The following is a 17,053-nucleotide window of genomic DNA, read 5'->3' on the forward strand; positions in this document are numbered from 1 at the left end:
TTCAAATTGTATCACTATAAGATCCATTTCTAGTTTTCAAAAATGCTTATCCGTTAAGACGTTAACAAAAACATGATAATGATACATTTCAATTTGTTTCTAGGAAAACGCATCAGTTATTATGTAAATACAAAGAATTAATACATGGGTCCAATACATTGATAAGACGAGATTTAATAATTTGGTGAATAGTGAAATGTGAGGTCAACTTTATAAAATCCGTGTTAAAAAAAAGCAATTGTTCATTTTGAGAAAATTGATACTCTTCAGGATTTCAGCTGAAGTTTAAGTAGACACAACTGTCCTGTATCCGGGCGGAAGTACATTGTATAAAACAAGTCAATAGTCAACATTATTCCGTTCATATAACATCGAGCTACACTATAAATTTATAAACAATTCAACTTTATATTCATTAATGAAAAGCAGAAAATATACTTTGGTATCACAATAGTTATCAAAGGTACCAGGACAAATAACAAATAAATCACAATATGTCAAAGATAATTACAAATGAAATAAACTCATCATAGGTGAAATGTGACTTAATACATGTTAAAGTTTATTATTTAATGATTAAAATGCACTTAAATATCGATTTCAAGTGATTTTATACGATAAATTTCAACTACTTAATTCCGTAAAATATTTCAGTTATAATGTTTTCAAAGGGAAAACATAAGATTCAATAAAATACATGGAATATAACTATATTCCCATAAATTAATAAGACGAGATTTAGATATTAATAAATTGTGACTTTTGCTGTCAACAAATTAAAATCCTTTTAAAAATCTATTTCATCTTTTAGAAAGTTGATGCTCTTCAGGATTTTAGCTTTCAGATTAAAAGTTGGACAATTTCCTGTATCCGAACGGAAGTATTTTGTATTAAAATAAGTCAATAGTCAACATGATTCTGTTCAGATAACATCGAGTTACACTATGAATTTATAAATAATTCAACATTACAACTGAGTAATGACAACTCAATTAAAATCAGTTATTTTCAACTTAATAACAAATAAATTGTGACTTTCAAGGTTATCTTTTAATAATTCAAACGGATTAAAATGTAAATTTAGGTTGTAAAATTTATCAATTTTTAACTCATTAAATTGCAATGCATTGTCTGCTTAGCAATCAATTTAGTTCCACTATTAAATCTATTTTAAATGTCCCAAAATGTTAAGTCGTCTCGGAGAGTTCACGACATAAACAAAAACATAGTTCAGATTTTATCTTTTCAGGGGGAGAAACAAAAATCACTATGTAATAACATGTATATAAACTATGGATCAAATAAATTACTTAGACGAGATTAAGATATTTTATGATATGAGATATTTGAGGTCAACAATATAAAATCTGTGTTAAAAAAAACAAGTGTTCATTTTGAGGAAATTTGATACTCTTCAGGATTTCAGCTAAAGTTTAGTATTTAAAAAGATTTTAGTATCAAAATTTGTCAAAGATAATTACAAATGAAATGTTGCTTTAAACATGTTCAAGTTTATTATATAATAATTAAAATGCACTTAAAATTTCGATTTCAAGTGATTTTATACAATAAATAAATAATGAATTGATAACGTCTGAATTCCGTAAAATTTCAATGCATTGTCTGCTCAGCATTCACTATAGTTCCACTATTAGATCCATTTTAAACTTCCCCAAATGTTAAGTCGTATCGGAGCGTTCACGACATATTTCAGTTATTCTGTTTTCACGGGGAGAAACATAAGTAACTATAAAATACATGGAATATATCTATAACTTCCTTAAATTAATATGACGAGATAAAGATATTTATGATTTGTGACTTTCGATTTGTGACTTTCGCTGTCGTCTATTTAAAATCCTTTAAATATCTATTTCAACTTCGAGAAAATTTGATGCTCTTCAGGATTTAAGCTTTTAGATTAAGTTCGACAATTTGCCATTATCCGGACGGAAGTATACTGTTAAAAGTAATAATTCAATAATCAAAAGCATTACGTTTAGAGAACATCGAGTTACACTACACATGTGCTATGAGCGAAGCCTCTAGATGGTATATTCTGTCTCTGAGCTTTTCCACTTCTTCACGTAAGCTTATTGGACTTGCGTCACTTGTAATTTCCACTACTGTTTCCCACTCAATTTGCTATAGAGAGAAAATATAAAGAAAAACAATTACCCTAAATAAATTATTAAAAAAATATGAAACAAAAGGATTGGCTTGTGGATGGATAGCCGACGACTGAGAAAATGCTTGGTCGTCGTCCACGTACGAAATCGGCAACTGGGTGTGGACCTGGATAGCCCTTCATTCTTGAAAGGTTAGAAATCCCAACTGTGTCACGAGCAACGATTTATTAGGACAAGCTATCGACAGAAGACAGTTCGGGTACAAACTCACCCATCACACTAGCAGTGTCCTTCAATTTGTTGTATTTGGTGGGTCTCAAACAAATTCCGTTTTTGGTCGGTATGACATCAGTTTTATTGTCCAAGGTCTACGCAGATTGAGTTATCTTGAACACGTGCATAGACGTTTCTTCCCAGGTGAGATTTATATTCCTTCTTTTTGGTTAGGGCCTGATCAATAAATTCGAGACTGTCGACCTACATGTTCCATTGAGTAAAGATGAGACTAATTACTTCTTTCGCTCTTGGAATCATACTCTCTGATGTCGATTCGTAGTAGTATCTCATTTTCCCACTCTTTGGCTTGGACGAATGCTATTTCCTAATTCAATATTGCAACGTACTGCCATGTCTACATATTTCGTTGCAAGTGAAAAGTTTGGGGATGTGCCTAGCTTTATATATATATGCAGAACGATGGGTCAAAATAAAAAGGAATAAACTGCAAACGTTTGCCTCATAATCTGAATAAGTAATTAACATGTCCTGAGAGTCCTGAAAGTGGTGTACGGTATCACAACCTTATATGAGAGTACATATACGTCTATTGTTGGAGTCTGGGTCTTGAATTTTTTAACAATATATTGTGTATGTATAACGGTAAATTCATCAAGATTGAATTATATGTGATGAGTAAACCTTGCAAATATTAAATGTATTTCATTTGAATTGTCTTAAGTTATCATTTTCAGACCGTAATCTGTTTACACAACTTCAATTCAGTTGTGTACGTCATATCAATCACAGAAGAAACTTTAAACATGACAGCACTTTTCTGATAATCCCTATATAAGAACGATTCAGTGAGAGATTTTTTTAAGTACCACTTACCCTGGTACAGTAATTGATAAATAATTACAATCCAATCGATCAATAATAAAAACAACATCACTAGAATCCCATGTTTTATATATATTTGATAAACCATATAACAAATGTCCCGCGTTATATTTACACACAAATGCAATTAATTTTTGCATTCGCATTCATGTGCTATTAGCATAGCCTCCTGGTGGTATATTCTGTCTCTGAGCTTTTCCACTTCTTCACGTAAGCTTGTTGGACCTACGTCACTTGTATCCCTCTTGTTATCTACTGTTTGCAACTCAATGCTCTACAGAAAGAAATAATAAAAAACAAATATCCTGATTACAAATAAAAAAAAAAAATATATATCAGCTTTTTTGGAAAAAAAAACCATAATTAAACTTTTAGTATAAAAAAATATTCAAACACATATGTAATTCCTAAATGTTTTTCCATGCTTTCTTTAACCTATCAAATTTGGTATTTTAGGTTTCCTTTTTTTAACAACAGTCAACTCGATTAGATTAATTTCTTAAATTATACTTACAATTCTTTCTTGTTCATCCAAGCGGGTAACTTTTTGTCTATTTTCATTATCGAAGAGGGCTATAGCTGTCTAAAAAGAGCAGACTCTTACTTGTTCGGGTTTCGAACTGATAGAGAGGAAAAATGAATTTCATTTCGAGAATAAATGTGCAGATATTTCGATGATTAAATGAGGAGATATTACGAAATAGATTCGAGGTATATAATTTGTATTCCTCAGTGTTGATACTGTTGTTGAATTCATCTTCTCTCTGTCTGAGCGATTCTGTGTTCTTTATCAGAGAGACTCTGTGAAGCAGAAAAAAAAATCGTTTCCTAACAGGCGAATTGAACTGGAAAGGAAAGATTCAGGCTTTCTAACATCTTCCTGGTTTGTTTCTTGTTTCCCAAAATAACTGTTTCTAACAGACGTTTTATCTCATACAATATCAGCATAAGAGCTCCTACAAAAAAGAAGAAGAAAAGAAATTTAAAATATATTTACGATAGTTGGTGTTGAGATGAGTTCGTTGGTATCAATTGGCGTTGTCTTAGCACTGTTAGAAGCCATGGTAGTTTAAATGACTGAGAGGTGGAATAACAATGTTTCTTCCGAAGATAGATTGATTGAAATGATGAAGATGAATAAAAGGAGGTAAACTAAACGATTATCCTTTTCGAGCAGATAAAATCATGAAAACCAATACATTTATATTAAATTTTAGAATTTTCACAATAAACAAAATTTCGGCTATCAAATTAAAACAAAAAAAACCCAAACATCCTTGTTTGTATCAAGGATATAACTGATAATCCCGTATTAATAAGTAGTGGGAATTGAGCTTTATTAGGATACCGTAAAAAAGTAAGGTTCTAAGGTTCCAAGATGGCGGCCAAAATGGACTTCCCCGAACTTTAAAATAGACCCAAACTCCAACAATAGACGTATATGTACTTCCATATAAGGTCATGATACCGTAAATTAATTTTAAGGACATGTTAATTACTTAATCGGATTATGAGGCAAACGTTAGCAGTTCATTGCGTTATATTTCAACCAATGAAATACCAGAACTATATATCCTAATAAGATGGTTAATTCCTTGCATTAAAAGTCCTTTTAAGGACATGTAGATTACTTCATCGGATTATGATGCAAACCTTTCCAGTTCATTGCGTTTTATTTTGACCAATGAAAAAACCCATCGTTCTGCATATATAAAAGCTAGGCACACCTTGAAACTTTTCATTTACAACGAAATACGTCGACATGGCAGTATGTTGCAATATCGAATTGGGAAATAACAGATATTCGTCCAAGCCAAAGAGTGGAAAGCTGATATACGAATCGACATCAGAGAGTGGGATTCCCAGAAAAATATGATTCCCAGGAAAAAAGGAATTAGTCTACCCTTAACTCGATGGAAAATGTTGGTCGACAGTCTCGACTTTATTGACCAGGCCTTAACGGAAAAGAGGGAGTATAAATCTCGCCTGGGGGGAAACGTCTACGCCACTGTTCAAGACAACTCAATCTGTGTAGACCTTAGACAATATTGGGTACCCCCAAATCAAACCGATGTCATACCGACCAAAAAAGGAATTTGTTTGAGACCTTCCGAATATAGCAAGTTGAAGAACACTACCAGTGTGATGGGTGACTTTGTACCGGAACTGTCTTCTGTCGTACCGTGTCCTTATAGATCGGACCACATGAATCAGTTGGGATTTCTAACATGTCCAGAGTGCAATCCAAACAATTTTACAGAGTGGTGAATGAAACAAACGAAGGACAGATAATTGTTACTTTTTGTTTAACTGTGGTCATTATATTCACTTGAAATATAACAATATATTGTGTATTAATAACGGTAAATTAATAAGGAATGTAATCCATTGGAATTGTCTTAAGTTGTCATTTTAAACCGTAATCTGTTGAAACAAGTTCAATCAGCTCGTGTACGTCATATCGATCGCTGAAGTAACTTGCATAATCTTTTAACAATATATCATTACAACACTTTTCTGATAAACCCTGTTGTATAAGAACGGTTCAGTGAGATTTTTTTTTTAGTTACACTTACCATGGTTTAATAATGAAAAAATAATTACACTCCAATCGATCAATAATAAAAACAACATCACTAGAATCCCATGTTTTATATATATTTGAAAAACTATATAACCAATGTCCCGCGTTATGTTTACACACAAATGCAATTAACACTTGTATTTGCATACATGTGCTATCAGCATAACCTCCAGATGGTATAGTCTGGCTCTGAGCTTGTTCACTTCCTCAAACAAGCTTACTGGACTATCGTCAATTGTATCCTCCTTAGTATCTTCTGTTTCCCATTCAATGCTCTACAGAAAGACAAAAAAAGTTAAAATACTCTAATAACAAAACAAAAACAAAATAAAAATTAATAAATAAATAAAAAATATATTACAGGTTTTTTGTCAAAACAAAAATCAAACTTTTAGTATAAAAAATCATTCAAAATGCATATGTATTTCATATATATTTTCCATGTTTTCTTTAAGTTATGAATCAAATATGGTATTCTAGGTTTCCCTTTTTTTTAACACCAGTCAACTCTATAAGATTAATTTCTTGAATTTTACTTCCAATTATTTCTTGATCATTCAGGCGGGCCACTTTTTGTCTACTTTCGAAGACAGGGCTCAAACTCTGAAAAGAAAAGCCTTTTCCTTGTTGGAGTTTTGAACTGAAAGAGAGTAAAAATGATTTTACATTTCGATAATAAATTAGCAGATATTACGATAATAAGATGTGGAGATATATTTTTCTGTAAAATGGAGTAACATTAATAGTTTTTGTTTTTCACCTTTCAGTCTGATGAGGAAGATATTGCAAAAGGTGGACCAGGATCAAGCGGACATGACATTTGTGGCACCATTGTGGATCACTCAGAACTGGTTTCCACAAATACTTCATCAGATTGTGACACAGTCATTTATAATAAACAGTCGAAAAAATCTTCTTTATCAACACCATAATCCAACAAAGCAGCATCATTAGTGAAATTACGATTAGCAGTTTTCAGGATATTGGGGAAATCTTGCAAAATTATGGATTATCAAAAGAATCTTCCGAAATCATCATTGCATCTTCGAAAGCAGCTACTCGACAACAATATTGGACATATTTCAAAGGATGGTTGTTATTTTGCAGTGAACGAAAAATTAATTCATTTAAAGCCACCGAGTTAAATGTTTTAGAATTTTTAACTTCGTTATATAAAATACGTTTTTGTTACAGTGCTTTTAATACTGCCAGAAGTATGTTATCATTTATGTCTGTAAATCAAGAGAGACTGTTGGACAATGACCATTGGTGAAGCGATTTCTAAAAGGCATATTCAATCTTAAGCCATCATTACCCAGATATAAAAAAACCTATGATGTTGAAGTCGTGCTTAAATATATGAAGACATTAACACCATTATATCACGTACCTCTTATGGATTCATCAAACTCCACCTTTAAAATTTTTCCAGGTTGGGGTTGAAGCAGTTGATTTAATTTCCATATTCATCTTCCAAATGTATGTGCGTCGAATGATTGATCAGGTCACCGATTTTAAGTTAATAAATGACGGATTAGACTTATAAATTCTCGATGATTTTTTTTTTAGTTACACTTACCATGGTTTAATAATGAAAAAATAATTACACTCCAATCGATCAATAATAAAAACAACATCACTAGAATCCCATGTTTTATATATATTTGAAAAACTATATAACCAATGTCCCGCGTTATGTTTACACACAAATGCAATTAACACTTGCATTTGCATACATGTGCTATCAGCATAACCTCCAGATGGTATAGTCTGGCTCTGAGCTTGTTCACTTCCTCAAACAAGCTTACTGGACTATCGTCAATTGTATCCTCCTTAGTATCTTCTGTTTCCCATTCAATGCTCTATAGAAAGAAAAAAAAGTTAAAATACTCTAATAACAAAACAAAAACAAAATAAAAATTAATAAATAAATAAAAAATATATTACAGGTTTTTTGTCAAAACAAAAATCAAACTTTTAGTATAAAAATTTATTCAAAATGCATATGTAATTCATATATATTTTCCATGTTTTCTTTAAGTTATGAATCAAATTTGGTATTCTAGGTTTCCCTTTTTTTAACACCAGTCAACTCTATAAGATTAATTTCTTGAATTTTACTTCCAATTATTTCTTGATCATTCAGGCGGGCCACTTTTTGTCTTCTTTCGAAGACAGGGCTCAAACTCTCTGAAAAGAAAAGCCTTTTCCTTGTTGGAGTTTTGAACTGAAAGATAGTAAAAATGATTTTACATTTCGATAATAAATTAGCAGATATTACGATAATAAAATGTGGAGATATATTTTTCTGTAAAATTGAGTAACATTAATAGTTTTTGTTTTTCACCTTTCAGTCTGATGAGGAAGATATTGCAAAAGGTGGACCAGGATCAAGCGGACATGACATTTGTGGCACCATTGTGGATCACTCAGAACTGGTTTCCACAAATACTTCATCAGATTGTGGCACAGTCATTTATAATAAACAGTCGAAAAAATCTTCTTTATCAACACCATAATCCAACAAAGCAGCATCATTAGTGAAATTACGATTAGCAGTTTTCAGGATATTGGGGAAATCTTGCAAAATTATGGATTATCAAAAGAATCTTCCGAAATCATCATTGCATCTTCGAAAGCAGCTACTCGACAACAATATTGGACATATTTCAAAGGATGGTTGTTATTTTGCAGTGAACGAAAAATTAATTCATTTAAAGCCACCGAGTTAAATGTTTTAGAACTTTTAACTTCGTTATATAAAATACGTTTTTGTTACAGTGCTTTTAATACTGCCAGAAGTATGTTATCATTTATGTCTGTAAATCAAGAGAGACTGTTGGACAATGACCATTGGTGAAGCGATTTCTAAAAGGCATATTCAATCTTAAGCCATCATTACCCAGATATAAAAAAAACCTATGATGTTGAAGTCGTGCTTAAATATTTGAAGACATTAACACCATTATATCACGTACCTCTTATGGATTCATCAAACTCCACCTTTAAAATTTTTCCAGGTTGGGGTTGAAGCAGTTGATTTAATTTCCATATTCATCTTCCAAATGTATGTGCGTCGAATGATTGATCAGGTCACAGATTTTAAGTTAATAAATGACGGATTAGACTAATAAATTCTCCTCTTAACAACACTTTCTCCGACTCCATACTTAATTAGAATATGGTCTATTGTGAACATTAGAATGAATGACATAATACGAATTCAATATTATGCGATGAGCGATATAACCGTCAATTTGAAAAAAAAGTAAAAACCAATGTATGAATAAATCGTAATTAAGAGATAAGATTAAGAAAAAGAAAATATAAAGAAACACAGAGTTATTCTATTTTTATATCTGTGTTCGTATATTTGAAATAGCCCTCACCGCAATATAGCCTTTTCTGCTGATGCGGCGAAAACTAATCACCAATAAATCTTGTGGTCTGAAAGAGTGCGAACAAAGCAAGGTAAGACGAAAAATTACTTCTGATAATTATGTAGTATTTCCTATAAACTGAATGAAACAAATAATACAAACGTTTTTCATTTCATAATTTAATTCGTTTGAAGAAGTAAATAAAAGAAGTGTTGGCAAGATTTATAAAACATTTCATATGTCACAAATTTTTAATTGTATTTTCAGAGTTTAATATGGTTCCTGACATTTAAGTTTGTATCAATATATCAATCACCTGTGTGTCCGCTTTTTTTCTCTCATACTTTCTTCTATTGAACAGCTTTATTCATCATTTCCTAAACGCATAATTAACATTTACATAAGCACATTCAGAAATAAGGCGCTTGTTTTTCAAATCGTTTTTGTTGAGAGTAACAACTGGCATACAATTAAACTGTTTTAAACCAGCTTTTGTCGTCGCTGTGGGGAACTAAATTACTTTTTAATATATTTGGAATGACTTCCCATTCATACGATTCTACATAAATTTTCAGCATATCAATAGGTCTCTGAAATATAAAAAAAATGCAATGTTTACATATTCAAATAAATACATTACATGCAGGTTTTTATTATAATTCGTTATTATGGTTGGCTAACAACAATCTCGCGTCATTCTGAAATCAACCTTCATTTCAAAATGAATATAACTTTCATGATGACACGAGCTTCTACAATGAAGTACACAGATAAATAAAAGAAAAACAATGTCCTATAGGTTTAGGCTCATATGTGCCTCTTGTTTTTAATAACACCAACAAAAACTATTTCTTACTAGTAATGTTTTTTTTATATTTTATTCTAATATGACGTGCTTCTTTAGCTTTGTAAAGAAACCATACTTTATTATCCAATAAAATTAGTTTGCACATGCGTATATTGACTACGGCAGAAAAATGAATTTCGTCAAAATGGTATGCATTTAATGTATTTCCTTAAATTAAAACACTTTCAAACACTAAAATGATACACATTTTGTTACTAATACTTTAACAATGACAACAATGTGTTACAATTCGTAATTGAAAATAGTTGAACTAGATACAGCAACGTCCATGTTGGCTGTTCTAACTTCAAAACCCCTCCCCCTAAAAACACGTTTCATCTCTCCTGTTAAAAAGGCATGTCATTGTATATTAATTTCATTGAAACATATGTTCCGACGATAAAATATAAAATAAAGAATATGTTACTATTACTGTTGTACTGAAATGACAAAATTGTTTCATATTTCTGATAAAATGGATTGACCCTAGCAGGGAATAAACGTATTTACACTTTTGATATGTAGCTGTATCTTGCCTCCGAATGACCTTACATCACCTCCAAATAACCTTTTGACGTCAAGCAACAATCACTTTTTAGTTGTGACGTCATATGTTTTGAATTGTGAAGTCAAAGTTTACGGGAACCTGTGTGATGTTATGTAATGGCGGACAAATTTGCACACAAGTGTAAATACGTCTATCGAACCCCATTCTCCTATAAAAACAAATAGGCGTAATTACCAATATACCACCAAGGTTTCCAATCCATTTTACAAACGCAACAAGATTGTCACCCAGTATTAATTTTAATCTCATGTATAAATACAGCATTTGAAATCGTCAGATGCACAAAGGCGTGCCCTTTGATCAACTTTAAAAGGTGTAGCCACCGCAAGTATAAATGGATTTCTGTCAAAGGGCCCCTCCTGCCAAGTCTCGAATGTCAGCACAACTTTATCAAGAAATCCTCTATCAGATATGAACATATTTACCAATGCTACAATATTAACCGGCGGAATATTTACGATTAATTTAGTAAATAAAGACCTACCCGATTCTCCTTGTGCGTCCACCGCCATTGACGACTGACTTGAAAATGTGCGTGTCAGAAATTGACTTCAAAGGAAAAGACTGTTGAATTATAACTTTTCTGTTATATTGTGACACAAATATTGTTTTAGTTAATAAATTAATTTATTAATATCTGTTTCAATTTTGAATTTTAGAAATTTATACAACTTTGCCAAATTAAACTGGTATGAACTAGTTGGATAAAAATCGACAGGAAGGTTGATGGAAGAGCCTACACAAATACCGTACACTTTATACACAGCGAACATAGATATTACCGTAATTGTCCTAATCAGAATCGAAATAATTGATGCCAGCTATACTTTATTGTAGTTTTAACATGGGTAGGCATTATATTCGTGTTATTTTAGCCCTCGCTATCGCTCTGGCAAAAATAATCACGAATATAATGCCTACCCATGTTAAAACTACAATGAAGTATAGCTGGCATCAATTATTTCTTAAATATCCATAACATAATATTTGGATTTTTTTCGAATTTATAAATTTGTTGTATTACATGAATTAGTTTTCAATGATTTTTAGTTTTTATCAAGATATCTTATTGATGATATTTTATTTGTAAATATAAGTAATTTCGCTTTAAAACTCCAGTTTTAGTAAATTGAAAAATTTTGGCTGATTTAATAAAAAAAAAAGAACGTCTTGTTATAATATTTAAAATAGCTCTCGCCACGATATAACCTTTTTGTGCTCATGAGGCGTAAAGCAAATACCAATCTATCAATCAATCAGAACAATATGTAAAAAGTGTTGGCAAGATTCATAAATTTTTTCAGATGTCACAAAGTTTTAATTGTATTTAAAGAGTTTAATATGGTTTCCTGACATTTAAGTTTGTATCAATATATCAATGATCATTTCAAATTTCCTGTGTGTCCGCTTTTTTTCTCTCATACTTTCTTCTATCGAACAGCTTTATTCATCATTTCCTAAACGCATAATTAACATTTACATAAGCACATTCAGAAATCAGGCGCTTGTTTTTCAAATCTTTTTTGTTGAGAGTAGCAACTGGCATACAATTAAACTGTTTGAAACCAGCTTTTGTCGTCGCTTTGCACACATTTAGAAAATGTGAAACTCTTTCCGATGGCGTGTTCTCGCAAATTAGAAACTCAATGTTCATTTGCTTTATCCGGGGAACTAAACTACTTTATAATATATTTGGAATGACTTCCCATTCATACGATTCTACATCAATTTTCAGCATATGAATAGGTCTCTGAAATATAAAAAAATGGCAATGTTTACATATTCAAATAAATACATTACATGCAGGTTTTTATTATAATTCGTTATTATGGTTGGCAAACATCAATCTCGCGTCATTCTGAAATCAACCTTAATTTCAAAATGTAACTTTCATGATGGCACGAGCTTCCACATTAAAGTGCACAGGTAAATAAAAGAAAAACAATGTTCTATAGGTTTAGGCTTTCATATGCCTTAAGTTTTTAATAACACAAAAACAAATAATGTTGCTTATACTAGTTATGTGTTTTTATATTTTAATATTTATAACATAATAATTGGAATTTATTCCAAAACATAAATTTGTTGTATTACATGTATTAGTTTAAAATGATTTTTAGTTTTTATCATATCTTATTGATGATATATTTTGTAAATATAATTAATTATTTAAAAAAAAAAGAACGTGTTGTTATAATATTTCAAATAGCTCTCGCCGCCATACATCCTTTTTGTGCTCATATGCGGCGTAAAGCAAATACCAATCAATCAATAAATCAGAACAATATGTAAAAAGTGTTGGCAAGATTCATAATTTTTACAGAAGTGACAAAATTTTAATTGTATTTTAAAAGTTTAATAAGGTTTTCTGACATTTAAGTTTATATCATGCAGCTCCTGTATTCTCAGATGTCCTTCTGTCCTCATTTAGGGACAAGATCGCTCTGGCTTCTATCAGTTCATTCCTTTGTCGGTCCATTTCATCTTGCAAAGCCTAGTTTTGATGTCTTTGCTTTTCCATTTCTCTGAACATCGACTCCTCCTTATCGTTCATATGTCTTTTTTTTCCCTTCTAGTTGTGTTTGAAGCGTTTTGATGACAGTTTGTAGGGCTTCACGAGCGGCTCCATATTTTTCTATTGGTCTTCTAGGAGAACCAAACCCGCCAGCTGCTCTTGAGCGCAGATCCTGGTCATGCTCAGTGGTTTGTAATTTTCAGGTCTCGACATTGGGATTTTTGTGTCCTCCTCCAGTTATCATGCAGCTCTTTTGGGTCAATCAAGATTTTGTAATTAATGTTCAATAACGTTGGGGAATCTAGCTCTGTGCTGCTTGATACAGCGAGTCTCCTCCAAAAGTGTCGATACCGACAATTGACCACAGTGGTTTTGGGTGGGAATGGTTCACTGTAAAAATAGACACGAGACTAGAATGATATATAGTTTTATTGCACACCGGAAGTATAAAACCTGGCTGCAACGATTTCTTATATACCACCCTACGTCCGTCTCTGTTTACAAGTTCTTTATCCTTATTTATCCTTTTATTCTTTATCCTTGTTTCTTATCCTGCTTAATTGTGCACATCCTTTAGCTCTAAGCCTGTTATATATTTGTTTTATACTTTAATTTTGTTATTGTATTATTATTTATGAAACTCAGTTTGATATGTATTTTAACACGTTTCTCTTTCTAAAACCTCAAAATATAAAATGTAGAAAAATAATGTCTTACAGATATATGATTATTCTTTGCAGTACTAGCATTGCTTTCCTTAAAACAGTGTTTTATATGAATGTAGTTATTGGTTAAAACAAATATAAATATGAACAAAATCAAGTACACCTTTTAGGGTGCGCTCGACTTTAGTGACTCAACACGAGGTGTTTTGGAATTTACAGGTTGTTAAGAACTCTTTGTAAACCATAAACGCTAGCACATCATAGAAAAGCAAGTGAGTAATCTATGTTTCAAATTTTATAACATTAATCTCTGTAATAAAGGCTGTGGATTTTCTATACAAATCTTGTTTTATTTGCCTCATAGTCATCTATTTTTATTAAATGTAATGCAACCGTTAATAATAATGCTTTGCATAAAGTTTCCCCTTGGTTAAGTTCAAATTGGTCTATCTCTATTATTCATTATATCCGTAGTTTTTATACTCTTGAAGTTTGAAAAGTTCGTACAAAAAATGGCTATGAAAGGGGTCATATACCTTACAAGACATCCTGATAGATAGAATCAAAAAGTTCAAAATACTTACAGATCACTTCCCGCCCAAGAGTGCTGTTCCCCTCTCAAATCGGCCCAGGATGGGACCTCATTATCCTTGTTTATTGGGCTAATCGACCCAAACCTCAGTTGTTTTCTAACTGGGCTTTTGGACTGAAACTTCAAATAACATCACTATATAAAAAATAAGATGTGGTATGATTGCCAATGAGAAAACTATCCACAAAAGACCAAAATGACACAAACATTAACAATTATAGGTCACCGTATGGCCTTCAACAATGAGCAAAGCCCATACTGCATATAGTCAGCTATTAAAGGCCCCGATAAGACAATGTAAAACAATTCAAGCGAGAAAACTAACGGCCTTATTTATGTAAAAAAATGAACGAAAAACAAATATGTAACACATAAATACTTTGTTAAAAATGAATTAAAACGATTTTCACAGACTAATTGAACTGAAAAGAAGAAAAAAAGGGAGTCAGGATTTTTTTACATTTTCTAACATCTTTGTAGTTGAAAAAACCCAAGAAAAAACGATGATGTGTGAAAGTATCGGAATTTTACCGTCTGAACCGTCGACACCGGCCGTAACGTTATTCCTTTCTTGGTTGGTACGACGTCTGTTTGGTTTGGTGGTAGCCAGTGCTGTCTAAGGTCTACACTTATATTGTTCGAACCTATTGTGGGATAGATGTGTCTTCCCAGGTGAGATTTGTACTCCCTATTTTTCTGAAAAAGCATGGTCTAGAAACTATGCAAAGGGAGACTGATTCCCTTTCTCGCGGGAACTTTTTTTTTTAACTCCCATTCTCTGACGTCAATTCTGATTTCTGTGGCTTGAACAAATTTTTTTTTTTCCAAATCAATGATACAATGTGTTTTCATTTCGATTGTCTTTGTTGTAAATCACCTTATTAGGTTATAAATACAATTGTGGTCTTGTCTTTCATTCATATCCAGAAATCAACGCCACTTTGCTTATTTGAATATTATACTAAAGAAATCGGATACGGGTCACGCAAATTACATTAAAATGATAGAGATTTTTTTTTAAATTGTCTGTTTTAATTTTCATTTAAGTGATAGACAGGTTGCCGGGGCAGAAAATGAATATACACAACAATATACACCATTTGAACGAAACATAATGCCTGTTGTTGCAAAAATACAGGTTCCTGAGCTATTTTAAAAATCGAAGCGAGAGGCCTTTAACATTGCAGTGTAAAATACAGGCTAAAATGGCTGAAACGTCAAATTTACAAACTTCGTGTTGAAAATTGGCTTACAAGGTCATTACAAACACAGGTTGCCGGGTGGAATTTGAAACTTGAATTTCCAAAGAATAAGCAATTCCAAATTTTGTATGTGTAGTCGTTGAACTCTAGGTTCCCACGTAAAATTAAATGTCACTATTTCAAGAAGAATAAACTCACGAAAGCACGAAAAATTCACTAAATTCGCGTTCATTGTTTTGATTTTGACCGCCTGACAACTTTACGGAAATATCAAAGTGATTGTAAATAAGGACTCCGTGACGGGCAACTTATAATATCCGTGTTTTAAAGATTTTAATCATGTCAAGCCTATTAAGCCAGTCCAGTTCAAACTACTAACACGTGGTACAATTCTCATTTACATATTATGAATATCAATTAGCAAAACCACTACTAATTTCTGGCTATGTGGTTGAAACATGACACAATGAACTGCAAACGTTTGACTCATAATCCGATTACGTAATCGACATATCCGGTATTTACGGTATCATGACCTTATATGTACTTACATAATATGTCTTTTGTTGGAGTTTGGTTATATTTTTGGAGTTTGAGGAATCACCTATTGACCGCAATCTTGCCAACTAACGTTTTTACGGAGACTGTAACTTAATATTTTGCGACAACTTAATCTTATTAACACGATTCCGTATTTTAGCCTGATCATATTATACAATGCAACTTATTTCCCTAATCGTAAACAAAAGTAAAATAAAATATTCATCTGTCAATTTCGAAAATACTGGTGTAAGTTAACATAAGTATATACAATGAAATAATGTTTATTAAACCTATATGCTGAGAGTACCATGAAATGAGCACGATCTTCGTAGAGGTCACTAGCATATTTGGTCTTATGATGTCAAGTCATGGTATTTATCCCTCTTAGGCCTAAAAATAAAAATGTTGTGTTTCCGGTCACCCGACCGACCGTCCTTCAGACCCCAGACAAAATTGTATACCTACGATCTTTTTATCGCCTCAAAAGAAAACAACGCTAATTTAAACTCGAGGCTTATTTTTAGAAGGTACTGGAATTTGGAATCTTCTTGGCTAATTATATATGCGGGAGCATGCGCAGTAGTTATTTTCGTTTGTCAGTGTTTGAACATGACAACACAACGCGTCCTATTTAATGTTCAACGCGGAAAGTGTGACCATTTCGCGGAGAAAAAATATTTCTAAATTTTACAGAAAGTAACACCTTTTTTGACATTAGCAATGAAATTCATCCAATGTCTAACATCGATGAAAAAAAAATACACAGCACAACATTTGTGCTCGGCCACCGGCAAAAATGACTGGACCGAGATTGATGACAATAACACAACTGTTGGAACAATGCAATCTTTTGGAATTAAATTTATCAAATTTTCATGCCAGACCCTTCTTCAAAATGAACCTGATAAT

The sequence above is a fragment of the Mytilus trossulus genome, chromosome 5 (genome assembly GCF_036588685.1).
Source record: "Mytilus trossulus isolate FHL-02 chromosome 5, PNRI_Mtr1.1.1.hap1, whole genome shotgun sequence".
Classification (NCBI taxonomy): Eukaryota; Metazoa; Mollusca; class Bivalvia; order Mytilida; family Mytilidae; genus Mytilus; species Mytilus trossulus.